Genomic DNA, 26,813 nt, shown 5'->3' on the forward strand with positions numbered 1-26,813 from the left:
GTGAAGCTCCCACTGACTGGAAAAGGTTGATACACTGGAGGGAAGGGCCGCCGTACAGAGGAACCTTGATAGGCTTAAGAGTTGGGCCCCTGTGACCCTCATGAATTTCAGCAAGGCCTGGCAGTGTTCAAGAACAGGTTGGATGGCGTTTTGAGCAACCTGGTCTAGTAGGAGGTGTCCCTGCACGTTGCAGGGGCGTTGGAACTAGATGAACGTTAAAGTCCCTTCCAAGCCAACCCATTCTATGATTCTATTTCTATGACTCTATGATTTTAAATAGGTACTGGTGCAAATACCCATGAGCATGCACTTGTAGTTCAGCCCTTGGATTTGATCTGTATATTTGCTTCCTTGTGCCGAACCAGTTTATTTGAAGATAAAAGAGATATGTGTGTGCTCACCAGCGAGTAGAAGCAGGTTGAATGAGTTAAAATTGAGCAGCCAAATGTCTTACAAAAAAAAAAAAAAAAAAAAAAAAAAAAAAAAAAGAAAAGAAAAAGATCATTCACATTACAGCTTTTAATTCAGCTTGTCCTATGTGCTTTTAATCTCTCAGAAGCCACAGATTGGTTCTAATCTACATAGCAGGCTAGATATCAGTGATTTATGATGAAACAAAATTCCCACCACCCTCAATTATATTTGCCTCTCCATAACTGACAAAAGTGTCCAGGTGAAAACCACAATATTCTTTTCCTTGGCATGCATACCCGATTACTCTGCACCATTGTGCTTGTTCTTTGGAGAGAAATCTGGTGACACTGTTCCTCTATTACAAAGGCCCTGACCTCACCTATCATATAGAACAGAGCAATAAAAGTTGGGAACAAAATGTCTGAATAAATAACAGGCAATGCTATCCTCTGTGAAACCAAGGCTGGGCTGGAGCTACTGTTTGTGAAGTCCTATTCCTTGATCTGAAGGTTAAGACTTCTCAGGATCATCCAGAAAAGGAGGCAAAGGGAGAAGTTGCTGAAATGGTGCATCCCTCCCCTCCCTGGCAACAGGGTATTTACAAGAGACTGGGATTGCTTTAAACACTGCCAGTCCTGGCCAGGAAGTAGGAGTAGACAGGTTTAGGAGTAGACAGGAGTAGCCACTTCTGATATGGCTTCTTTAGATGTTCAGATGCAAAGCTAATAGCTGATAGACTGGACTCAGATGATAATCAATGTGATGCGACAACAGGTAACTGAATTGTTTCATTATTCTTGATCCATAACATGGCTGAAAGCCTAGGCATGGCTAGGAGCACAGCATCTGCCAGCATTTTAAAAGGTGAGCATGAGTGAACATGAATGACCTGACTTACCCACCTCCAGCACAAGCAAAGCTGGTATTTCTCATTTGAGAAAGTAATATTACCACATTTGGAAGTATGGATGCCTTGTTGCAATTCATCCCAGTGGTTTTGCATATCAGAACACTAGTGTGGTCTCTGCCATTGCTACTGGAAGCTCCTGTGTTGTGCTATATCTGCTTAAAATAAGTGGGAACAACTGCAAGGGGAGAAAACCGGTCAGGTGTTTAGCTCCTGTAAAACAGGGAAATGTCACTATGTAGAATCTGCTCTCTGACAAATTAGTAAGATCTGCTCTCAAACAATGTTTGGAAGCAGCAAATTCAGCTGCTCCTGTTTCCTAGTATCAGATCACAAGTGCCGTTGCCACACAATAAAGTGTGTTTATGCAGCATAAACCGAGTCTGCTGCTCAGATCTGTTAGAAAAGGCTGGCAGGTTAATCACAGAATTGTTAGGGTTGGAAGGGTCCTCTGGAGATCATCCAGTCCAACCCCCCTGCCAAGGCAGGGCCACCAAGAGCAGGTTACACAAGAACATGTCCAGGCGGGTTTTGAGTGTCTCCGGAAAGGGAGACTGCATGACCCCCCTGGGCAGCCTGTTCCAGTGCTCTGACACCCTCAATGTAAAGAAGTTCTCCCTCATGTTGAGGTGAAACTTCTTGTGTTTTAGGTTATGGCCATTGCTCTTTGTCCTCTCTTTGGGCACCACCGAAAATAGTCCCTAATCATCTATGTGGCCCTAATGTTGATGTTGTTGGCAAAGGTTTAAGGTACAGTCTTTCCCACTGCACTTGACATTGAACTCTCAAAAAAGTTCAAGCTGGGTTTAAGTTCTCCATCGGGTACATTTGCTAGAAGTAAGATTGAGCACCATCAAGTCTGATCCAGATTTTGTGGTACTGGTTACCTGTACTGATGACTGTGGAATCACAGACTGGCCTTCTGGGCAACTTAGAGATATATCCCAACACCAGGGAGTTAAAGTTAACTTAAAGATGGGCCCATTGAGGAAATTCCCTCTGGACTGCTTTTTCAGACTTGGCAAGACTGATCTGTTTTATGACTGTTGCATTTTCACTGAACCCTTTGTGTTAAACTATACCTATTAGAAGTTTCATTTATGTTAAAGTACTTTGTTATAAAACTCCTTTTATGAAAATAAAGTAAAAAGACAGAGACATTCTGTTTTGGGTTAATTGTAACACATTTCTTTTTAATTTTTGGCTTGCCCCAGATTTTGAGAGTACTTTGGAAGGTACAATTTTTCATAACTTGCCTAAGTAAAAACCTAGAGCAAATGGATCTCATTTGCATTCTGCAAAGGGATCTTTTCTTGTCCTGAAGGGCTGTGGTAGTAACCACACCCTTCATACTTTTCATACAGTTAAACCCCATCAAAATTGTGTGTACAGCCTACATTTGTAAAAGCTGTTTGATAATTAAGCCAATTATTATTGTATTGTAATCAGAGCTCTTACTCTGACAACAGGCAAGGTAAGTCAACAGCTCAGGCATTGTTTAATTCAAACAGCTGATAGTGGAATTTTGAGTAGCTTTGGTGCAACAGGTAATTTTGGACAGAAATGCAAAATGTCCTAGGAAGAGACAGGATTATCCTTTAGAGAAAGTAAGTTTTAACAGATGGAGTTAGTTTTGCTTTAACATAGAAGGACTGAAGAAGATATAGGTATATATTTTTTCCTTTGGTGTTGGCTACAAAGGGATTTAAAATCAGTAACTCAGAATGTCTCTTACACTTCAGTCACCTTATTGTAGCTCATGACATTACAAGTTTTTTCCCTTTTGCGTAACACTTGAGCTATATTTTTAACAGCCATCATCACTATCATTGTTGCATCTATCAGCTAGTTTATAGTACTTATAATTATCGCATCAGGTAGACCAAAAGAATCTAAGGGCTTTAATTAAAACCTCTGATCAAAAGTTTTTAGGAGCCTTCTATTCTTATTTATGTTTAAAGGTGTCTTGCCAAAATGTGTTTAGCTTAAAACCAAACCCATATTTGCAACATATTCAAAATGTCTTTAAAAAGTTTGTTAGGTTTGCATTAAATTAGGGGAAAAAACAGTTATTTGCTCTTCTTTGTCTGACTTTAGAGCAGCAACAGGTTTTAGCATTTTGTTTGGTTTGTAAGAAATGGTACAAACAATCTAACTAACTAATGCAAGGATAGTCAGTTCCCTGGAGGTGTTCAACGCAGAGCAAGCTGCAACTGAAACAACAATTACTGAAAGCTATATGGCCACTGCTGCTTTTCTTCTTTGTTTCCATTTGGGAAGAGGGCTGTTCTTACTAACATAGGTTATATAGTATGGGGTTAATAACCGGCCATGGCAGATTTGTAAAACTGTATTTTAGACCACTCTGACATCTAGTAACGGGTCCTCCGGAAACCAATATCCTGTTTGAAATCATAATTGCGCAATATGCAAATCCTCATTCAGGTCTGTGAGGGCATAAGGACCACATGAAATCCTTAGCTGTGGGTGAGCTGGCCCACTCTGGGCTGGTCCATCCCTTTGCTGATGTTCTCTTGGGTACTGAAAGTTGCCAGCCACGCAGTTTGGTGTGAGGTGATCACCACATGAGAACAGGCATGGAGCACACTTCCGTCTGACAGTGTCACCTAATCTTCATTCTCTCTCCTGACGGTTCTTTCTAGATTAGGTGTCTGTGTGTTAAAGGCACCCTCCATACTATGCACAACCCAACTGAAAGGAGATCTGGGAGTGCCTGTCCTTGAACTCTGTGGTAGTCCCATGGTGGTGACCTCTCTTTTCCGAAGGCCAACTTATATTTGAGCCTCTCAGACTCCACTGCTATGTTGAGTGACTCTTTGACATCCTCCAGAACCTGCCCGGCTACATTTTCAAATAAAGACAGTTTATTTGAGGCTACCAACGGGTCTTCATAGACTTTCAAGCCATGCTATGTACTTAGCGGATGTTACATTGGAAAAATGCAGCCACATATGTCCCACGGGAGGCTAGGTGGCCTGCAGTTTCTGGCGTTTAATAAAGTCTGTTGGAGGGGGTGAACATTTGGAAATCTACCCCATAGTGATTATCCAGCCACACGGTAGCCTAGTCATTCACCCTGGAGGAGTTTTTACTCCTTCGGCTGTGTGGAAAAATGATCCTCTCTGCAGGCACTGCAGGTCAGCTGGCAGCAGCCTTCCCTGTTATGGGCGCATGGCCTGTTGCTTCCATCAGCTCATTAGCTCCTGATCCATCCTCCTCAGTGCATGCCTGTAGGCAAGCAGGGAGCAATGTTTTTTACACCAATGGAGTTAAGCACAGGAACAAGACTTGTGTATGCTGGTATGAACCATGGCTTCTGGAAGTATATCACTAACACCTAGTGCGAACAACAACAGCTTAAAATACCTGCTCAAGGCCAGATCTGGTTCTAGGGCTCTGTGCTGGTAGAGTCACAGCTGCAGGAATGAGGATGATAACTAAACTAAAAAGATGAGGGCAAATCATCCAATGTGCAGGTAGAAGAAAGGTCCTAACCTTGACCTAAGGCACCCAGCAGTCTAGCAGTAGCTATGCTCAAGGCGGTCTATGCTCATACTGGGAATTTTGGGATTTTTTTCTCCCATTGAGCAAACATCTCTAAGTGGCCTATTAATATGGATGAGAACACACTACTGTGTTGCACAGCCTGTAAATGAAACAGAACACTAAAGGCTGCGAGATGGGTTACTTCTTCCCTGGGAGACAAAAACAATATTTGGCTTCAGACAAAAGACAGAGTTTGTCTTTGTGCAAGCTAGCAAAGCACGTATTACTGCAAGGTAGCTGGAATGTTTTCAGTCACCTCTGCTTGCAGCCAAGAAACACCTGCTTTTGACTTACTCCACACACAAGCTGCACTAGATATCTGCTTTGTGACTTCTTGTCCAAAGAGTCTAGGTGGCAGTCTGATAAATACACCAAGCAGGCTGGTATCACCGAGTATCCTATCCAATTTCCTGCTGCTTTTGTTTATTTTATGTCCCTGTGGAGATGCCACCTGGGACCTACTATGCAAATGAATAACAGTGCTGAAATATCTCAGCTTTGCAGGCGTTGGAGGAACTGGACCACAAACAGCTGTTACCACACACCATGCTCTACAGCCTTGACTTGGTGCCATATTGCCGTTAAGCAATCAGCCCTAGTGCTGCAGCCAGGATTGTTTTCCCCCACAGTACAATCTTGTCCAGCCTGAGGATGCTCCTCAGGATGCCTGCTCTGTGCCTCAGCCCTCTTGCGCTGGTAGTCCCTGCATGTTGTTTGGACAGGTGGAGAGGTAACAGTGAATGACTGAGAAAAACTTAATGGAAGACAAATGAACTTACAGATCCCTGATCCATGTATGTTTCCTTATAAAACTGGGCAAGCACAGTAAACCAACTGGGGTTTGCCTCCCAACAGCCCTAAACTGGAGGTATCTTCCTTCCTTTCCCCAGCTGGTTCCCACTGGGGTGCAGGCACCACAGGTCCTCCCTCCCGGCTGATAAGACACTTCTGGGAATGGAAGTAGAAGAAAGAGATGAGATAAAAACATGGTGAATTCCTGGCTGTCTGCACAGTTATTTCTCTAGAATGATTCACCCGTCTTCCATCCAAACCTGCGTACCTGCCCAACACAGGGAATTGCCTGCCTGTGTCTCTCTTGTGTGAGACAGACTGTGAGAAGCATCTTGGAATTTATGCCCGTGCAAATGAACTCTTGATAAAGTGTCACTGACAGTGGTATTACAGCAATGGCAGGTGACAATGCCCATTGATGTAATTCTATTGCTCATTCCTTGCTCTCTCCCCGGCCATCACCACTTTAACAGCAGAGGCAGTGAACAGCCGGAGCAGTTGTCCAGAATACAGTTCAAGCCAGAGGAAGAGGAGAAACCTCCAGGTAAAATCAGCTGGTAGTCCTTTAGAAAGGAACTGGGGAAGGAAGGACCTGAATTCAGGTTCAGCTTTAGAGCAAATTAAGCGTTGCCTAGGCTATAGGTTGCTTGTGCTGCCAAAGGATGCCCTTTCTGCTCCCTTCATTTATTGCAGGCTGTTTATAGACACTGCAAGCAAGGGATGTGATGTGGAAAAGGGGCAAACTATTGCAGCTGAGTGGAGATGACCTTCCTCAAAAGCAGCCATTTCTTCCCATGTGCCGCCACCTTTCTGATTGAAGTGGAAGCAGCTGCAATCAGTCTTGAACAGCAAGATCTGAGTTTGCTTACACTGCTGAGAGACAGAGAGCTGGCTCTGCTCAGCTCCTTAGCTAGTTCCCAAAAATCTCACTTCAGTGCTGGGGTTTTTCTGGGCCACAATGTTGGTGAGAAAATAGTCATTCCCTGGACACTGTTGGAATTTTACCAATGCCCATCAGGAGTAAGCAGGACAAGAGCTGATCTCGTTCAAGATCAGACTCTTGAAAATAATGTCAGGTCACACAATAACACACAGGACCCATGGCAAAAGGCATATCTGCCGTTTTGCTGTGCTGCACAGCAAAACCTTGTGCAACACGAACTCCAGGCCTGGGGCACCTCCTGGGAACTGATGAAGCTATGAAAATTCAGCATCCCAGAGAAAGTCTGGGACAGTACCTGGGAGGTCAGAAAGGCCCTCTACCCCCATGACAGTGGGATGGAGGGAGTGAAATAAGATGCCTTGTACATTAATGTAACTCAGCCTAACAACCCTGTGCCTTCAAGGACCCCTCCAGCTTTGCTCCCTGTGGGAATCTGGCTTTGGGCAAGGGTGGGAGGAAGCAAAAAGCCCACCTTTTTCTAAGGAGGCAATGAGTTTTCTGAGGGGCCCAGCACTACTGGGGGAAAACTAGGGTGTCATGCATCTTAGAAGGCACTCTTATGCCTAGGCAGAGAGACTTGTTTGCCCTGCCAATCTGTTACAGATTGCAGCTGGGTGGGTGACAGAAAGGTCCACGCAGCAGCATCACTAGCACTCTGGCACTTACCCATCAGCAGTATTTCAGACAGAGAGGCTGGGTAGTTCAGAGCAGTCATTTGCAGGTTCAGTGTTGTCACTGGGTCTAGAGAAGGAGGCTTTCCACTGCACCAGCAGTCTGATCCTGCCAATGTGCTGGGGTGAGCACAGCTGGCTGTTGGACATTGTATGTCTTGGCAGCAAGTCTCTCTAATTAGACCTAAAGGGCAAGGCTGTAAGGCTGTAATACTGTTAATAATACTGAGTTAATTTTCCCCCCTCTTGCCATCTGGCACTGGGGATATAAAGAAAGAAAATGTTTACTAAGCAAGGAAGCAGGGCACGTAAGTTTAACCAGGCATGAGTGATGCTGTTTGGGACACGTGGATATGTAGCATTAAAGCTACTGAGCATGACAGGAGGTCGATCCTTTGGATTCATCTCTGCATATGTCTTGGCTGGCATTCTGGCTGGCATCCCACTCCGCTGAAGTCAGTGATCAGAGGAAATCTGTGTGTGGGAGAGCCATTGCTGATTTACACAAGAATCTCTGACTGTATAAAATAGATTTTGGATGCCAGGGTGGGACTTGTGAGGAACAGAGGTGTCCCATTCCAGCACTTGCTACTGAAACATCACCTTGCTCTTCTGCTGCCTAATCCTGAAGGCACTAAATCCCAGAGCTGTGCACACAGAAAAAAGTTTTGTCTCTGCTGTACCTAGAAGCACCATGGACTTAGCTGTAGGGAACCTGAACTGGGAAGCCTTTGAGGATCTGAAAATCTCTACCTTCATCCCTCAAAATGACCTGCATGTACTCCTTTGCTGCTGCCAGCAAAGCCCTCAAGCTTGTGCCTTGGCGTTGCTTGGCTTACTACCATAGGCGTCACCTAAAAATGAGGTACTGGTGGCTAGTAGTACAAACAGCTCTGAATCCACTGTGCTCTGCATTGCCCTCCAGCTGCTTTCACTGTGCTCTGGGAAGGGGCTTTTGACTCCCTCTGCTCCACAGTGGCCAGCAAAGTGAGGCAATGCTCCAGGACTTGGGAGGGAGAAATAGTTTCCTTGGGCTCATGGCAAAAACTTAAAAAAAAAGAAGGAAAAATAATTTTTTGCTGATCCCCAATGAGGGAAAATAAAATCTATATTGGGCTTTGATTTTTTTTTTTTAAGAACTGAATTGCCGCTTCTTAACAACCTGTTGTTTCCTATCCCTATGTACATTCTTATGTTTCAAGTGAGCCTCACCCCTTCCTTTAAGCTGCATATTTTCCATTTTAAGATTTCCTGTTCAAGCTAAAGGGCAAAGATCTTCTAAATATCAGCATGAAGCTCAGCTTACTTGCAGTGTGTAAAAGGTAGCAGGCTCCCAGCTCTTGGTCTAGCTGTCTCACTTTCTCCTTATCAGAGAAACTGGGGTCCCAAGTTCAATGTCTTTAACTTTCTAACTGATGTGTTAGACTAAAGTCCTGACTGTGTGGGCAGCCAGGCAGGAGACAGCAGAGTAATCTGTGTCTGTGCTTGATGGCCATTATTGTTATAATGATTGGCAGCAAACACACAGACTTATGTCTTCAGGGTGTTTCCTTTCCTTACTCACTTTCTCTGTCTCTTCTATTTGCATGCATCCACTTATTTTCTCCCTGACATCTGCAACTGGGCATAAGGCAGTGGAGGCACTGATAAGGAAGGATTACACTCTGGCTTTATCTGCCTTGGTTTGTTTGTTTGTGTAGAAGCAGCACTCGAATCTTTCTGTGTCCCAGGCATTGCAAAAGACCCAATTGAACAAAAGCCGTAAGCCCATGCCTCAAACGATGGTATTTAACAGTAGGCATTCAACTATAGTTTCTCTGTTTGCATTTGCCGGAGGCCTGAATGGATGTTAGCCAGGTAGGCAGGGCCAGCTGGTGCCCAATGCCACTCACAAGGGCCCTGGCTGCAGGTCAGCCAACCCCTGTGACCAGCCAGTGCTCTGCAGGGTGATGGACCCTCGTCCTCCCTTTCCCTGCCCTACCCTGCTACCACGATGGTCCCCAGCACCGGTGGCTGCCAAGTGCTGGGCTGCTGGCTCCAGGTTCATCTGGATGCTGTGCAGATGCCATGGTTGCTTCTGCATCAAAGGTTATCTCCTGACTTTCCCCCCACCATCAGCTCAGCTCAGCCTCACCTCCCCCTGCACTCAGGCATCAGTTATTCTCCCTGGGGTCTCTTTGGGTTTACCCTTGCAAGCAGCTATCCCTAATCCAATTAGGATCACGTTCAAGGAAGCCAAATACATGGGGGGAGGAACACAGTGTGTGGGGATTTAATCCTGGAACAGACAATGCTGCTACCGAAACTTGTCTCTGGCAAACATAACTGAAAGTACTGTGAGATGGAGAAGAAGATACTGACATGAACATTGGTCACAGCTGGTGAAAACTGTCCTGGCCAAAACATTTTTTTGACAGAAAGTGAAGGTTTTTCTGTAACTGGAATATCTTTTGCAGTACCTTAAAAAATCACACCAAATCCCTATCCTTCTCCTAGATTAATCGTATTTCAAACATTACATTTTCCTCTGTGGAAAGGTGATAAAAAAGAGGTGGGAGGAGAAGACATCACTGGAAGAAGAAAGCAAATTCCCTTCTCAGTCTGCTCTCCAACATCACTGGTCTTTGTGTGTTTCTTGTAGTGAACTGGAACAAATCCTGCAGGTACCACCAAAACACAGATAAAGCAACAGCAGAAGTGCATTACAAGCAGTAGCTGTTTGGAGAAGGCTTTTCTTTTCAACACAAACTTTCAGGGGTGCTGGTGAACTGCTTCTTCTTGCCTTTCTATAAGAAAGGCACTTTGCATGCAGCCGATGAGAAGGAGCCAGGGCTCATATAACTGAAGAGGTGTAAAAGCCTAACTCTCCTCGGGTATTACGGGGTGCTGAAATTCCTGGGAAAATTTGGTCTCTCAGCCTGGGACGTGTACCGCTCCCCATCTCTGTAGCTTGTTGTTCCTGCTGCTTCTGCACAGCATGGATATTGCCAGACACAAAATGAATTTTTGGAGAAAACACAGCTCAGTGCTTTCTCTTCCCAGGCAGAGGGTGGAGAGGTGTGGGAGATCACAAGGGGTTTTGGAAGGATGAAGTCTTGCCCCACTAGCTGCTGTGGGCTTGGCGTGGGGTTTGCTGGTTGAAATCCTCTGTTAGTGTTGCCAGGAGCCAAACCCAGCAAGTGCAGACCTCTCCCTGGCTCTTGAAATCTAGTAGTGGAAAGTTTAGACCCACTGACACCAGCTGCTAAGCTCCTGGGATGCACTGCCCTGCGCCAGGGACACCTAGACTGGCTCCCCAGCTCTTACCCCAGGTATGGTGATGGGGACCTTACTCATAAGAGCAAAGCCAGGAGGCCCAAGGGACCAGTGGAGAGTGAGGGGCAGATGCTGCACTTACTCATGGTGACTCAGTGTGCGATTCTGGAAAGAGCCCTGCTGAAATCTGTGGGGCCCTTGGGGTACAGTGTTTCAACATGGACGGGGGAGACCGGCTTTGAACCCTGTGTGAGTAAGCTTGCTATCTGCAGTGCCTGCAGACACCAGAAATCTGTTCTTAGAATTTCTGGTTGTCGTGGATATCTGCAGAAGAGAAACAACCCTGTCAGAGGGTTGTGCAATGCCTGGACAAGTGTAAGGTACTTCAGGCACAGCTCTGCCAGTAAGGTAAAGCAGATGTTCCAGGGTACCAGCAACACTCCAGTAGGTTGGCATGGAGACCATCGCTCCCCCTGTTGTGCCTACCATGACTTGAGTGTTGCTAAACCATTTTTAAGATTACCAAACTCATCCTGTGCTCAGCCTAGCTCAGGGTGCAGCCAGTTTTTCTGCTGCTTCTGGGAAGCCAATGAGCTGTGCCACTGGAGGGAGAAGTGGACAGGTATCTGCATGACTGCCAGAGGGATGCGCCATCCCATGGGGCCATGATTGTACAGGAGCAGCTGGGGAGAGCATGCCTGCTCCATTCAGCCATGTCTCATAGCAGAGGGATAAGGGTGGTTAGTTGATGTCTGGTGACAACAAAAAATCAAGTCAGGCTTGTCTGCTAGCCCTTGTTAAAGCCCTTACAGCCTCAGCAGCTCAGGTTTGCTGTGACTGACAAAATCTAACTGAACACACAGTCAGCTGGGAGGTTTTAATTATTGCTTTGTTTCAAAGAACTTCCTTCCCCCTTTTTGGTAAATTTTTTCTTCTAAGGAAGGTACAAGGTTTTGTTTGTTTGTTTGTTTCTTGGATTTTCATTTAGAAAGCAAATGCAAAAATTTAGAAAGCATCTCTTCCTGATGCCTCTTTTTTTAAAATTCCATGCAGGTCTACATGGTCTCCCACTTACAGTTATTAATATGTCCAGGAGGAAATGCTGGGTCAGGTTTTTTTCTCTTGAAATAAAATATTTTTAAAATATATTGACTCTAATAAAATTCTTCCCTGGAAAGAGAAAGGGAAAAAAAAAAGTTTTCATTCTGGAAAATTTCCAGAGATATGCTTTTTGTTTTTAAACAGATTTTCTGAATCTTGATAAGTTTTAGAATTAGCCTTTCTCAGGAAACTGAAAAATATTTTGGCCTCAATTCCAAGTGAAAATGAAGGCACGTATCAACTACTTGAACTTCTAATGAATTAGGAAGCCCACATTTAGTTTACCACAATTTGCCGAGCAATTACAAGTGCTGTTCTTTCCCCCAAGAATTTGCTTCAACAACTACCTGTCTGTAAAACAGAAATAATCACTATAATCTTGATAAGAGAAGTGGCCCCTTAAGTCCCCTGGCTTAATTTCAAACACATGCAAGCTGGAGGTCTAGAACTCATCCCATCCCAGCAGTTTCACAATAAGCTTCCCCACTGCATTAGTGTTCCCTTACCAACTGCAAATGCTTGTGCCAGGATCAGCAGAGTTGGGGCCAGTCTGAGTGTGTGAGATGTTGGTTGACTCCATGTTCCCTCCTAAAATTCCAAAGCCTTAAATGTGAAAAGATGGGGCTCTTCCCAGATGCTGCCAAGAACAGAGGGACACGACTGATGAAACTCCCCCAGACTGCTTATTGGGAGTGCGGACGAATGTCAGAGTGATTGAAAATGGAGGTAAGGCTGCAGCTCAGGAGGCAAAAAACAGAGAGAGGGATGGTTTTCTATGCTGGCCATACTCTGCTAGGTAGCACAGAGCTAGAGCTGCCATCAGAAAGCCAAGGTAAGGTTGGTGCAACATCTGGAAACTCTGTAGTGCCCTGTAAGTATGGCAAAGAGAACCTACGGAGGGACAACAGACTCTTGAAGCTGAGTGTGCTATAAGAAATAGATATGCAGAGGTAAATGGAGTTCTCCAATAGATGCTAGGGAGATGATAAGGAATGTCAGTAGATCATTTATTTTCATTTATGGCTCAAGTCTATCTAAGAGTGCTGATAAGGTCATTGTTTCCCTTGAGTCATTGTCGTCAAGCTATATTTGTACATTTACATGATTAAGCAGCAGAGGAACCTGGAATTATCTTAATCTGTATTTTTATTGTTGTGTCTTCCTTGTATTTGTATTTGCCTCTGTTTCTGTCTGTGCCCTTGAAACAGGAGAGCTGAAAGGTCTGATCAGAACTGAGGTGACATTCTTAAGTGGTTTACTCTAGGGCACACATGGAAACCTGCTGCATAACCAGGACTTGAACGAACACATCCCAGATGCTGGCCTGGTGCTACAAGGACAGACTGATTATTCCACCTCCTGACTGGCTAAAAGGATGAAGAGATCCCTCTGTCTCTTAAGGTTTGACTCGTGCATGATTAGTGCATGGTTAATGGACGTCATCAGCATATGACAGACATGCGTCTGGCTGTCTTGTATGGCTGCCTGTAAGTGCCTTGTGGAATGCGTTCTAGATGACTGAGTCAAGACCATAAACGTTTATTAGCCTGATGGACTCCAGAACAATCAGTTAAATCTTCCCTAAAACCATTCATAAGAGGATCCTCCACATAAAGCAGGACCAGCAAAGACTTGTCTTTCTTGGCATCCCTGTCCACCTCTACCAACTGGAAGACTCTCTGACCACGATTTCTGCATGCTTGGACAAGCTGCTCTGAGTAATACTGTTGTTCTGGTTAAAGTTTGTCACTAGTTGATTTAATACGCTCTTACACATGCGGGAATAATGTGCGTCTCCTGTGGGTTATTTTTTTCTTTCCTCTTTCTGTTCTCTGAATATGGATAGGAGCCAGTCTTTTTTTTTTTTTTTTTTTTTTGACAAGCTTTCTACTCTCATTCATAACAGGTTTACATCAAAAGAGGACTTTCCTCCTGGCATGGCTCAGCAAGGCAGCTCTGGTGATAAGAGTATATAAATAAAATGACGTGACGCTTTTCCTGTGTTACAGGACTGCTGGAGCTGTACACAGGGTTCCCACCTCAGGTAACAGCTAGGGTAAAGGGTAATTTCAGTCTACCTGAGGACTGACTGGCTGGATGGATTTTTTCCCTGGTGCGTAAGACACACTGCCTTTTGGGCAGGGCAGTACTACCTATTTCCCCAGCAGCAGTTCCCATGCAGGTGCCCTGTGGATCTCTTTGTCCAGGGAAAGATCCGTCGTGTGCAGCCAGGCAGAGCTGTGAGCAGTGTTGTGTGACTGGGCTGCAGAGAGGAGCAATGGCTGGTCCAGGTACCCAGGATCCATCTCCCTCCCAGGGCACAACCGCTCAACCCCTAAATATCCACACTGTGGCGCAAATAGGAGGGGACCACTATCATCTATTTGGAGATGGCTGGGTAATTCCTCCCTGCTGGGATGGCTGGGGGTGTCAGGGTACCTGGGGACACCCTGCTTCACCTGCTAAGCCTCTCTAGGCCCACAGTGCTGCAGCAGCTTTGCCCTTTAATTTTGCGAGGAGGCAGAAAGGCAGACTCCTCAGAGTTAAGTTCACTTCATAAGCCGAGTGCTTGTGATACAGTGGCTGCCAAGGCATTCTCTTCCTCTAGGATGTGGAGCCGAAAGCCAACAGTTTGCTTGAAACACCTTTAGACCAAATCTTTGGGGCTAATTCAGACATCCAAGCTGATCTTATTCCATTCCTCCTCTTTATGTAAGTACCACAGTTTTTATTATTTGACAGTATCAGATAGTCTGGTCTTGGTACCAGGCCTGTCTCAGGAAAAAGGTGCCTCTGCTGTTCATTGCTGGAGCTTCTCTGTATACAGTCCTTGAGATTTGTATCCTGGGTCTTCTTCCATCCTAGCTTGAATCTGGAAAATATTTCCTGTATACATAACTGATCTTTATGAGGTGAACAGTTATGAAAGTAGACTTCAAAGAAACTGAGAAAGCTGAATAAAACCCAAGTGCTGTGGTTTGCCTTGTCACAAGGTCTGAGATGTAGACAGAGGAGAGCTGGGTCTAATGACCTCTTTTTACTTCTCTTTCTCCTCCCACACAGGCAGAAGTTTTGTTTTGTTTGTTTTCTCTAGAGTTATTTCATTTAGTTAATGAGGCAATTAAAAAACGACCAGGGAATGTTTCCTGGTAGAAATCAAAAGAATAAAAAAAGACATTTTTAGGCAACCTAAAGTGTTTTTAAGGATACAAGCTATTTTCAACAAGGTCTGTTAGGAACTTTGTGTCGGAGGAGGATTGAGATGGGAGCCCACATAGGCTGCATGGGGCGAGAACCACCTGCAATACCTGCTTTGTCCAGATGCAGTACTTTGCATCTCAGGTAATGGCAGCATCAGGAGTAGCAGGGGCTTAATGCTGGGTCCCTCACAGGAGCACAACTCCCACAGAGTGAGTTGGAAGGGCTTTCCACCTTCCTGTACTCCCCGTCGTTTTCCTCATGCAAGCTTTTTGGATTTCATAGGGTGCCAACAACATTCCCAGACTTCTGAAACAGGAGAAGCACATCCACACACTGGCAGATTTTGGGCAGGACTGTGAACACAAAGGAAGCTGCTCTGGTTGGGAAATACTTAGCATCAATCCCCTCTCCATCTGCCTGACTGCCAGTGGGGACTCAGGTCACCTCTTGCCGGGGGGAAACCACAACACCATCCCTGGTCCGGGAGGAATCTCGCTTGTCAGTGGAGAGGGAGTTATTGTTTGGTACCTGCTGATTACTAATTGCCATCTTAATCCTGCATTTGTGTCACTGCTGGGAGAGAGCCAACTGACACAGCGTTGCAAAAGAGACCACGGTGTGTTTAACCAGCTTAATGACTGTGTAATTACAAGTCTCCCTAAACACTCTTCCACAATTAGAGCTCATCACATCCTCACGACCTGACAGGATTTTAGAAATGTAATTAGAGGCTGGCAGCACCGCTGGTGTTGATCTTGAGGCAGGGGGAGGAGGAGGAGGTGGAATTGCTGTGAGCAGTGGGTGTCTAGCTCTTACAAGCATCTTATTAACCTCTCTGCAAACAGATCTGTGCAAAGCCCCTGGCTGTCACAACAAGGCTGATCCGCCTGCCCGGGCTTCCCTTCTGCCTCCTGGAGTGAGCCAGGCACTGCGGCTGCAGGAAATCCCTCTGTGTCTGTCTTCAGCCTCTGAGTCTGGCTGAAAAACATGCCAAGTCAGGCACAGCCTATCCAGGACAAGCTGTTTTGCTGGTGAATTTAGCCTCATGGGTGCACCACGCAAAGCCTGTCCCCATGGCCCTGTCAGAGCAGCTTGCTCTGGAAGGTGCTTATAGGCAGTGCCTCTGTGAAATGGATTGACTTATACATGATAAACCCCTCATGAATAAAAGATTCTGCTTATGCCTATAGATGTATCAGAAATTTATACATACACATACACACATATATATACCAGAAATATATATATATATTTCTGATTGTTTCAGGTGGCTAAAAAAAACCAGTGTAATAAGTAGCAGTTTGAATCGTACATTCTCCTCTTCTGTTTTATTCATATTCCTTCTGCAGCTTTCCTGGCCTTGTTTCAATGCTTTTTCACTTATCTTCCCTCAAATTCTGATTCATTTAATGATAGAATCACTTAAGCCTCCGAGTATTACCCTTTTCCTTTCACTGAAGGCACGTACATCTGCCACTCCCAGTCTCATACAAGTAGTATTGCCTCACTGCTATCCGAAACAGTTTACTCACGTGGTGGAAAATTGTGAAACTCTGCACTAGGATTTTTTCTTTTGGGAGACCTGTGAGCTGCAGTTGCCTCTTCTAGTTTACCGTGCCTTTCAACCGCCTGTTCATCAGTACCCAGTGAACTGCAGAAATCTGCTTATTGTTAATATTTCCACATTTTTTTTCCCACTCCTCTGTAACACAGCTCTTCCTTTTTTTAACATGGCAGAAAATTTCCAGCTGTTGTTAAAGGATGAGTTTCACCTTGGAAGCCTTGTGTGAGTTTTACAAGGAGATGCAGTTGCTTCAAATTCAATGGCTGGGGGAAGTCAACTGTACTTTTTGTTTGCTTGGGTTTTGTCTTTGTTGTTTTATTTTTCCTTTTTCTTTCTCATACACACAGGTATGTCCCATAACTCTGTCAATTTTTATGCTTACTTTAAATGGGTAGCATTCACTGTATTTCTCATTCTTTTCATAATTGGATTGGGCATATGCTTATGTGGTATCCAGATAAGCAGGAAGTTAGCAAGCAAGCACATTAAGTTAAATTCAGTGTAAGTAAGATGCATCAGCACCTAATTTAGAATCATGCAAAGGTCCAGCGAGCATGGGCTAAACTTGAAGAGTACCTACAGGTACAGCTAGCTGACTCTTTAGTTTGGCGTTCATGGCTTGGCTGTAAACCAGCACATGTGAGGTTCATTACCCATGTGAGGAAGGCTTTACCCTTGACCATTGCCTCCTCCTCTCCTGGACATCAGAGGTAGCTTCCTCAACATTGAAATTGCAATGCTGCAAAGCTGGTGTGGGTGAAAGCAGCTTTCCTCATTCTTAGCAACCTGGCAGCAGACCATGTGTCCTATGTGTGGTACCAGTCCCTAACTGAAGGAAATATGACTGAAGAGTGAAGAGGATGAGAGTATCAAACAATGCACCACCACCACCATTTGCAGGTCTGAAACTGGGTGAAAGTGAGATTCACACCTGCAACGGTACTTAATCACTAAATTCCACAGAGGTGCCTAATTCCGAGAGATTTACACAGGAGATAGGGACCAGATCACTCAGGAGGATGCTGCTGTGAGGGACACTTTAAAGGTCTCTTTGGAGCCCGTGTTGGAACTGGCTGACGAAGCCAAATCCCTGGAGGTACCATTCAGTGCCTAACTGAAAAAGACCTCGCTTGATCAGGCCAACCTCTAGGTCTGCTTTCCAAGACTGCTAGAAAGGAGGGTGTTCTCCTCAACGCCCGTGCGCTGCTCAGTGTAGGCACAGCCACAATGGGAAAGGCCTAAGGCCTTAAGCCTGCTGGCGCCGGCAGAAAACCCCACTTGAAGCAGTCCCTCTGCAGCAGCAGGGCTGCCAGGGCAGTGGAGCCAAAAGCAGGTTTCAGGAGGTCAGAAATCCCGTGCAATGGGTTTTGGCCTGGCCGTAGTAAGGAGATTTCCTTGGGGCTCTGGCAGCTGTTTCAGCTGCACGAGGCCAAATGGCACTGCTGTGCTGGCCTGCCACCCACCTGAGCAAGCAGCATGGCTTTGCTGAAACCAGCTCACACTTTCCATGAGGCCTTTCCAAGAGGGGCCTTCCCCCTAGCCCCCTTAGCTTCACCCCTGGCCCCAGAGCATGCCCCTTTCTTCCAGGGTGTGTGGAACCTCTCACAGACAGCAAAGCAGACCTCTGGAGGGCACGTGGCTCGTGGCTTTCCCTTCAATACCAGGGTCCTTGCGTGCTCCCTCTCAAAACGTGGTCTCTCCCATGCCAAGTGGCACGGGTGACATCTTCTCCACCTTCAGCACGTGCCAATTCCACGGAAGTTTGCTTCCCACCTCATTTATATGGGAGGGAGTCAATGATAACTGCCCTGCGTTCAGTGATGTTTTCAGCGCAGTGTGAGTCTGTGCACAAGGGATGGGAACACAGGGTGCTTAATGCTCATCCTGCATTTGCCCCCACTCCGTAAACAGAGTGAGTGAGAAACCTCTTCCAGGGCGTTTTAGAGTAAATCGCTGTTTCTAGCAAGCTTTTTTGTACACACAGGTGCTTTGGCAGTGCATGGAGCTGGGATTACGGAAAGGTTAGTACATGCCAGCAGTCAAACATTGGACAAAATTCTACCAGTGTAGCTGCATAGAATTGCTTGGAGAAAATAATCTAACTGTTTTACCTCAAACTCTTTCTTGGCAATTTTAAGTACACATGAGGTACTGTAGCCACACTGTGTTATCTCCCTTTGCAGAGTATGAGGAATTGGGTTTCAATATGTAAAAAATGTTGTGTCATGTAAAACTCATTGTACGGGACCTTTCACAAACTGAGTGACATTTTGGGAATGGCAATCCGTCGCAGTAGGGCGAAAATGTGATCTGACATCATTATTATGCTGAGTCTATAGGCTTTGGCAGACGTTGACAATGTCCCTGATGCTGTTCAGGTTAATCCCAGGGCTGCTGTAATATATGTCAGGATTTTTTTAAATGCAGTACACCTTATATGAGCCATGGCATTGTGTGGTACTCACCCTAAAGATAGATAAGGAGTCCCATTCCTGCGCTGGGGAAATCCCTTAACCCTTGTTAAATGAGCCTTGGTTATATATTTGAAGGAACGACAAGGGCTGGATTGAGCTTTGGGGGATAAGAACCGAAAACTTACCTCTCCAGTTACAAAGGATAAGATTCCCTTTGTTTTTATGGGAAGCAGGAATGTGGCTCTGCTCAATCTTGCGCATGCCTGAACACTGCTGAACTGTTCCCTGACCATTTTTACTGCTAAAAGGAAACTTGGCTGATCCTTGTAGGAAGAGGAAGCTTCACCATGGGAACAAAGTGTTTTTTCCCAACCTTCGGTCCTCACCATATCAACCACTTCCCAGGTGGCCACCAGCATTGCAAATAATCAACCATTTTCTATACCAGTAAGGGTCCTTTCAATGTGATGAGGTGCTGAGCTCAACTATGCTAGGACCTGATGAAGCAGAGGCTGATAGTTCTCCAAATCCTGCCCAGGGCAGTAAAAATACAGCTTGTTCTAAGATTTCAGTCTCACTTCCTTACTTCTAGAAATCTTGTTTTGGGCATACCTGGGCTGTGAAAATCCCTTGTTTATCCCTGCAGAAATCCACTAACAGAAGAGTCATATTTAAGGTGACTAAGAATTGTGCTTGTCTCTTTCATTTGCAGCTTTTTGTTGTATAATGACAGCCTGACATCATAGACGTCATCATTATTAGAATTAGGGGTTTTCTGCTGGCTTTGTTTATTTTTTTTAAATCTGTAAGACATTAGGGACTGAAGGCTGCCTCCCCTTCCTCACACACACACTTTGTTGAAGGATCTTTGGAAGGTCTGAGGAGTAATTATTGTGAGCTTTTAATGCCATAATTGAAGGTGTTGAATCTTCAACAAAGCCTGATTTTATTAAACTTGTGAATTAGCCCTGACATTAAATAGTTGTTAACAACAAACAGAAAGAGATGGGTTTTTTTTCTCCTTTTTGCCTTATCTTTTTTTTTTCTTTCTTTTTTCTTTTTAATCTGCTTGCCCTCAAATGGCTTGGCCACTGCTCCTCTCCCTGGCTTTGCACTCTTCTGACTGCACATCAGCACCCGAGCTAAGGAGAAGTGATGGGGAGGAGGGAAAGAAAAGGAAAAAACCCCAAGGGACAGGAAGCCTCTCCCCTTGGAAGCAGGACAGCAGGACTGTGCTGGAGAGAAGGTGCTGTCTTGGGAGATTTGTGTGTGTTGCTGGCACAGCTACAGCTTCCTGTGTGAAGCTGGGCCACAGCCACTGGGGAAAGTCTGTGCAGATGGCTCGAGGTGTGTGGCCAGGCTTGCAGTGCCAGCCTGGGGTGGCCAGCTCCACTCCAGAAAGCATGTAGCCGTGTTGGATGCAAAGCTAATAGATCCAACTGAGAGATTTATTGTGAGTTGCAGGGAGAAAGAGGTTGGCCTGACTCCTCTGTCTCCTGCCTCACAGGGTCAGGGCTTGGCTGTTGGGCCAGGCAGCTTTCCAAACTCACCTTGACATCTGCTAAGGGGCATGGAGAAGAAACTCTGGTGCTCACGGTGGCACAACCATGCCTTTTGCAGCTTGTGGTCGTAATGTGTGATTGGGCTGATGTGGCTGAGCTGCTTGCCTGTGATGCCGAGGCAGGGCCTGGAGAACAAAGCCTTTCAGATCATTCCTGAGACTTCTGCCTGCGAGTGGCACAGACACAGGACAGAAGAAGTGTTTTACTGGGGCTGCAACAAAATTTTGGGGGAAAAATAAGTAAAATAAATCAGCCAACAAAAAATTCCAGCAACCCAACCCAGAAATGTATTGAAAGAAGTCTTTGGAAGATGAAGTCTATCTCTGAAAATTAGACCTCTGCAGATGGCTACTCCAGAATGTAAAACCTATGTCTGTTTTCAGCCTATGAATGCACAAGCTGAAATGTTTTTTTCCTCCTTTTAATTTTTATTTATAAAATCCAGTTCATAACAAGATTCATCTGTTCCATCAGGATTTTTAGTAGCCAGAAGGGTTTTTTATTGTCGGCGAGCATTGGTTTACGAGGGTGGAGAATCATCTGGTTTTGTGGCCAGCTGTTGGCCATTGTTAGGGACTATTAAAAAGTCTTTGTACATGTGCCCAGATATGTGTTTGAGGGGCATGCCATTAATCAACTTCTAACTACAGGAATAATGATGAGACATCTAAGGAAGAGGTTTCAAAATTATTAAAATAGCATTCAGGTGGGGAAAGTAAATTCATTCTTCTGAATGGTGCCTCATAAGTGTTCAGAAATGATATACTAACCAACTCCCCTGCTACCAGCACTCATCCTATTCCTGTAATACATGATATTGTCCTTTAAACAGTGTTAGCTGTGCATCTGTTGCAGCTCGCTTTCCTTGGAACTTTGGCTTCATGGACTATTGTGATCTGATGGAGAATGGCATGTCAGCAGAGCACCCCACCAAACGAGCTTGGTGTTAATGAAGGGTTTTAGGTAACATACTTTGCCCTTCACTTGCTGCAGAGTATATATGTGCATGCAGTCAACTGGAACAGAGTAGCTGGTAGAGATGCAGTAACTTGATTGCACGTCTAAACAGTGAAGAAATGCCATTCACTGATTCTTCACCTATTCATATACTTATGTTCTCTTCAAATGTATGGTGGTCTTCACTGGCTGGTTTTAGCATGGAGGCCCTGTGGCACCTTGCAAAGGCTTTTCCCTCTTCCTCAATGGTAAGACGTACTGTTTCTGGGAGGTACAACATAGGAGTAATCCTCAAAGTGGCAGGCATGTAAGCACTGAGACATTACCACCTGCTCCCGGTCCTGGCGTTCAGCAGCACCTGGGATCTCAAGAATGCCCCTGAATATATTTTGTAATAGAATTCCTCCTACCACAAAGCACACAGTTCACTCTGAGCGTGGCTGGTGCGAGCTTCCATTAAGCTATGAAGAAGGTGCCAAGCTTTTACTGGAATTACGTTTTCCGCTACCAGCAGAGTGGCTTAAGAAGATCTGTGTTAGTGGCATCTGAATAAAACACGTTAAAAAGCAAGTTCTCAGCAAATTCCAAGCAAGATATAACCTTCTGGACATGCTTTTGTGAATTCGCATTAGAAATTGAAAACTTAGGAATCAACTGAGTTAGAAATTATCAATATAGCAGATTCAAGGAGTCTAGAAGTTGGCATGAGAGCAATCGTTGTGAAATCGTGGGTCGTTGTGTTCAATGTTCATGTCAAAACCCGTGTTTACATCAGAGACTGTAAAGGATGAGAGCAGGTATTTACACTGTGGATTGCAATGGTACTTTCTGAGCTGGTGAAGCTTGCCACAGCTTCACCATGTACTTTTGGACTGTGCTAAAACCCAACCTGCATAAATAGCAAAATTGTTTCAAATGGGCTATGATAATCTAATACTTTCACAAGTGGCTTTGAAAAAGTGCTTGCCTGCTGCATGATAACATCTACTAAGTCTAGAAGTGTGATAGTTCAGGTCATGTCATATGAACTTAAGCAATGGTCTCCTCCTAATTCTGCTTTAATAGCATCAACCCTAGGCTTTTAAAACTTATTAGTCAGGCTATCCTCAAAAAACATAAGATTGAGAAATCATGAGGTTTAAAAAAAATTTGTAAACTGTGTGTTCTTTTTCTCAGCCTTGAGGGTTTATGTTTTCAGTCTTTTCTTTGCAACAATGCCAGCTAGAAACTTACTTTTAAAATACTGGAAGTAGGGAATGTTTGTGTAATCACATGACTCCAAGAACTGGGAACTTAGGAGGAAAAACCCAAACAAAACCAGGACTGAAAACCTGTAGTAAAATCTGCAGGAGACTGTGATAAAATCTTCTGGATATTAATCATATAAAGGAACAAAAATGAAACATCAGTTGTAAAAAAAATTCATGGATTCCTATTTTCCCTCTCTGAATAGAAATCATGTTCAGATTTTAACAAAAATAGCAAGTGGGGAATATACTCAGGTTTAAGAATAACCATATGACATAAACTTTACAATGTTTTGCCCTAAGTTGTCCAGTTTTGACCTTGGCCATGCTTTTAAGCCTTTTTATTCCCCTGAAATGGAATAAGGGAAACATTCAACTTGATGGCTAGACATTTATAAGGTGTAAATCAGTGCAGTTATATTACAGTCAAGGACTTGGGTCACTGAATGGCCCAGTTTCCTGAATTGTTCCCTTTGATTTTGTTCCTTTTCGTTTCAGCTGCTACTGGTGAGAATACGTGAGAGCAATTTCTGCAAATAGTGCTCAGATGAACTCACACAGAGCATCTCAGTAGCTGTTAGTGTCACCTACTCCAGATGGCCTCACCAACCAAGAGACTGTCAAAGAAAACATCTTTATAGCTTGCACAGACAGCAGAATCCAGCCCTTGAACAGACTCTCATGAAGAACAAATACAAGGCATGATTTTTGCCTTTATATTCAAATACACGCTATTGTTCTGCAGTTACATAAGTCAGCCAGTCAGAGACCAGAAACAACATCATATGACTTATGTAACTAACCATTGCCCAATCCTGCAATGAGATCTGTGTGGCCAGGCCCCCCCCATGCAAAGCCCCATTGAAGTCCAGACAAAGATCACTCCAGGGTTGGAACCCAACATGGTAGAATTTATGACTATTTGCAGCAAGCCACTCACGAACAAAACTGAGAATTAATCCCTGAAGAAACGGGTGAATCATTTTTTTGATGAACAAATACATTCTATTCTGTTTGTAACAGCTTTGTGGATAATTCAGGATTCAGAAAAGAGGCAAAATCCATCAAAGCAAATAGACATTAATTTCTAATTATATGTCCGGTTCTTCAAGAAGGGCCAATATCCTTGGGCGAAAAAAAGAGAGGAGTCTGGAGAAAACAATCTTCTGAGAAAAAATTTGGTGGTTCTTGATAACTCAGAAATTCATCTGAGGTGCAATCAGTGGTTGAAATGGTTGAATTCAGCAAACACAGCCCCAAAAATCAGGTGTTGTTGTCAGATGCTTCTACAGCCCGTGTGAGAAGACCTCCATGACTGGAGGTGCTGGTATGTCCTGTTTGAGCTTTTGGGTTTAGTGCAGCCTGTCATTTCTCAATCGCAAGCAATGACAGCTCTCTCCTGCTCTTGAAAAAAGTGTGGGATGCTAGAAAAATCCTGAAACGCACTCCTCAGAGAAAGAAGAGAATAAAATGGATGGAGAATAGAAACATTGACAGGAATTATGAGACTGGGCAAAACCCAAAGGCCTTCTTGTTTTACGTTCTTTCCCACAGCCCATAACAGTCCCTTCCAAGGATGAAGCCCCCATACAATGGATTCACATTACCATCCTCCCACCTTCTGGAACTTTAGCTATGAAAGACTGTCTAAAGCTCTAAAACTACTCCAGTGGTGGGTGGATTCTATAAAACATTTAGATGACATCCTGGCTGTGGTAACCAGCCGGCAGCTTGCCTGGCCCTCCTAAAGTCTGCCTTTTGTTTAAGAGGCTGCCTGCCATTGCACACCTGGCTGCAGGTAGAAGTTTATACCAGGGTTAGGCTGCACAAAGAAGAAGGTAAAGTAACGCGGCACTGTGGCCACCGGTGTAGCCACCAGGCTGTAGCAAGGGGAACCTTCTCACAGGGAAAGCTGCTTCCCACTGCTCTCCTCCACGACCAGTGCTAGTGAGTGCGGAGCTGCTGCTAGCGGTCCTTGGAGGTCTGCTGCTCCCTCTTGCCCTGCCTTCCTACATTGTTTCAAACCATTATGCAGAGTCAGTGTCTTTATTGCCACTTCGCACCTGATCATCCAGGCCATGACTGCAGCTGAAGAGGTGGGACAGGGTATTATGATGTATAAACACAGTTGTTTCTATATAGAGTGCTATTCCAAACCTTTCAGGAGACATCAAGAACTTTACTGTATATATAAAGAGGCTTTTGACTTAAATACTGTGCCTGGAACATGTAGGAACAGCCAACATATTGTAAACAGATTTGCGTTTCACTCTGTGCTCAGCAAAATATAGGCAAGACACTTAACCATCTCATTAGCCCATTTTCTTACCTTGGCATCTGCTTGATTTACATTTTAGTGCCAAGATCTGTTGCTTTTGAATTCACTGGTGTTACTTTTTGCAGATTATATTGTATATAAGACGTATTTGTCTAAAGCCATTGTTCTTTGCCAAATAATAGAGCGAACTGGATAGTTTGGCTATGGGAAAAAGTACATGTGGTTGCCAGCATGTGATTTTTTTTCCTGTTGAAAGTGAGTAGAAATTGTTTCCTGTAATGTGCTAATACAAGATCTATGGAGAGCTCATCCAGCTGAGAGCAGTATGGATCCTACAGTATGGCTGCCTACAATCCATCAGCAGTCATGGTCTTGAAATGCAGCAGTCAAAAATGAACTCATTTAAACCATCCTCACAGCTGCCTGGCTGAGTCTGGTAACCAAAGAATGACAGGACACATTTGTGGTGTCTCCAGATGACTATGTTTTCTCGTGTTGTTGGGGTAGATGAGGAGAAAACCTGCTATCAGTTGTTGTGGCTTCAAGTTGCCTCGCTCTGAAGGCTGGGAGGAGGGAAGCATGGCTGTGGTCATGGGCCACATCCACAGACGAGCAAACTGGTACACTCCTTACATGAGGACAAGAACCACCAGGTTAGTGGTCACTGGGCACCAGCACATGTGGCCAAGTGTGTTCAGCCTCTGCTCGTGGCTGCTTTGAGAGCAGACTGGATCACAGCCACAGCGGAGACAGCAGTTATAACTCTCCTCCATGATTTCAAGGGATATACTTACCATGTTGGCTGGGATGGCAGCAGAAAGGTAACGCAGTGGTCTTACAAAGGACTGGTTAGCTATAAGACATGTTTCTCAGTTTTGTTTTTTTCAGTAAAGGGATAACTCACAATGCTTATAGGTAATGCACATGCCTAAGTCCCTGGCAGGAGGCAGGCTGTGTCTACCCCATCTTCATTGTAGGAAGGCAACACTTACTTTGTTAGTGCCTGCTGCTGGCAGATGTTGTAAGAGACTAGTGTATTTTGCCCATTTGTTTACAATTATTTCTATATGTCCACCATCATCTGCATGTATGACATTAGCTTGTTTAGCTGGTTTCTTCCCCAATAACTCTTAAAAGCCTGATTCCTACAAGAAGGGTGCCACTCAGCTTGGGTCTCCATGGGAGCATGGAAAAATGCTGGATTGTACTGGGACCTAAATGCCTGACATGAGCTCTTCTCTCAGGAGGCTGGGTTGTGGTATCTGTTGAGCAAACGACAACCGCAGTGACACCAGTCAGCTGTCTATTTCTATGTACTGTTCCTCACTGACCCAAAAGCACCATTGCCTCAGGCTGAAAAAGTGCTTGAAACAGACATACAAGTGAGCTGGGGAGAAGTGGCTGAACCACCAAGGGGTCTGCTCCCAGTTGCTTCCATTTGTGAACTTGCCCCTTGCATGAGGGAATAGAGGCAGGAGCGAATTTATTCACAAATGGCAGGCAAGATCAGACCCTCTTAACAATTAAACGGTGATAAGCTTGAAAGTTCCCAGCACCCCCTGAAATTTAGCATAAACAAGGAGTCTGATTGATTAAACTGGGAAAGTTTTTCCCAATTAAGAGCTCGAGGAACACTCAGAACCCCTCTGCAGAGATACATAGCTTCCAGCACTGACACCACTCCTGCCTGCAGCCCAACTTCTGGCTTTACCACATGGATTTGTTTATAGAAACTGTTAACAGCAATATCTACCCCAGCAAGTGACTTGAAAAAAAGGAAATAAAGAAAAGAAAAAGTGTTTTTTTCATGAAGAAATAGAGGTATGCCCCAGTCCTGCACACTCTTTATTGCTCACGTGCTCCCCATGCAAGGAGCTCGTTGCTGTGTTTGAAGCTGGGAAGTGACAGAAGAATTTTCTGAAAGCACCCAGTGCTCTCTG

Source organism: Lathamus discolor, chromosome Z (genome assembly GCF_037157495.1).
Source record: "Lathamus discolor isolate bLatDis1 chromosome Z, bLatDis1.hap1, whole genome shotgun sequence".
NCBI classification, from domain to species: Eukaryota; Metazoa; Chordata; class Aves; order Psittaciformes; family Psittacidae; genus Lathamus; species Lathamus discolor.